This window comes from Triticum aestivum, chromosome 1A, assembly GCF_018294505.1.
Source record: "Triticum aestivum cultivar Chinese Spring chromosome 1A, IWGSC CS RefSeq v2.1, whole genome shotgun sequence".
NCBI classification, from domain to species: domain Eukaryota; kingdom Viridiplantae; phylum Streptophyta; class Magnoliopsida; order Poales; family Poaceae; genus Triticum; species Triticum aestivum.
The window spans coordinates 289,896,137-289,897,617 of record NC_057794.1 but is presented as its reverse complement, the minus strand read 5'-3'; positions in this window follow the sequence as shown (position 1 = coordinate 289,897,617).

Here is a 1,481-nt window from a genome sequence, read left to right as displayed (position 1 = left end):
GAAGTGTTGCATACTTGTTCGAGTTGACGCGACACATCAAAGTAGTTGTAGTACTAGTAGTACTCACCCAGCTGCGCACCAGGCAGACGAAGCTTGTGTCGTGTTGGTGCTGTGTGCGGTCCACACATTAACCAAAACCTCGCACCTCCAGCTTAGCCTCTGCATTTTAAACTTCTCAATCTCAAGGCCAAGGAGCAACGGGAACCTATGATAGAGCCAATCGGATGGTTGAGAACACTACAATTTGTAGCTACAGATGCGTGTGTGAGAGAGGATGAGTGCATGCGTGCACCTCTTCTCTTCGTGTATAACGGACTAAACTCAGAGTACAAGTGTATGTGGCTGGCATCGACCTAAGGAGCTAGAGATGGTGTGTGCGAGAAGTCCCGAGGGACTAGGTGTGTGCGTGGGAAAGAGGGAGAGAGATGATACGTGTCGATGTAATGCGTTTGAAAAAAACACTAGTCTGTAGCTCGCCATGAGGCTATTCCCGTCGAACGCCCCAATAACCGTAAGATATGTATCCAACAGTGCCAGATATTGCACGTACACAGCAGTAGAAAAAGAAGTACCATGGCATATTACAAAACTACACACCATGGCCGAGAACACATGCCCACGTTACGCCATCCAGGAATAGTGCCGCACTTCGAAACTAGAACCGTCAATAAATTTTGAGCTTGCATCTCATCACATTCCAAATTACTACCACGCTGTATTTAATTGCAAATGTTCACACCGATCACAACCTAAATGGTTTCCCACTTGGGGGCATATTAGTACTAGGTTATAAATACTACTATGCCAAGATGACTGCACATTCCTCCTCAACTCCTCATCCACAACAACAAACAAGTCATTCAGCATCGTTCCCTTGCGTTTGCCATGGCCAGCGTGCGTTCTCTGTCAAGAGATTACTGATGACCCATAAGTATAGGGGATCAATCATAGTCCTTTCGATAAGTAAGAGTGTTGAACCCAACGAGGAGCAAAAGGAAATGACAAGTGGTTTTTAGCAAGGTAATGTCTGCAAGCACTGAAATTGTAAGTAACTAGTAGTTTGATAGCAAGATAATTTGTAACGAGCAAGTAACGATAATAGTAACAAAAAGTGCAACAAGTTATCCCAATCCTTTTGAGGCAAAGGACAGGCCAAAACGGTCTCTTATGATAAGCAAAGTGTTCTTGAGGATACACGGGAATTTCATCTAGTCACTTTCATCATGTTGGTTTGATTTGTGTTCGCTACTTTGATAATTTGATATGTGAATGGATCCGTGCTTAGGTGTTGTTCTTACTTGAACAAACCTCCTACTTATGATTAACTGATACATCTCCAATGTATCTATAATTTTTGATTGTTCCATGCTATTATATTACCCATTTTGGATGTTTATTGAGTTTGCCTCATATGCTTCATCCTTTTAATATTTTTCATGAGAATGATGGAAAGGAACATTGTGCTCAAGTGCTAGAAGAAG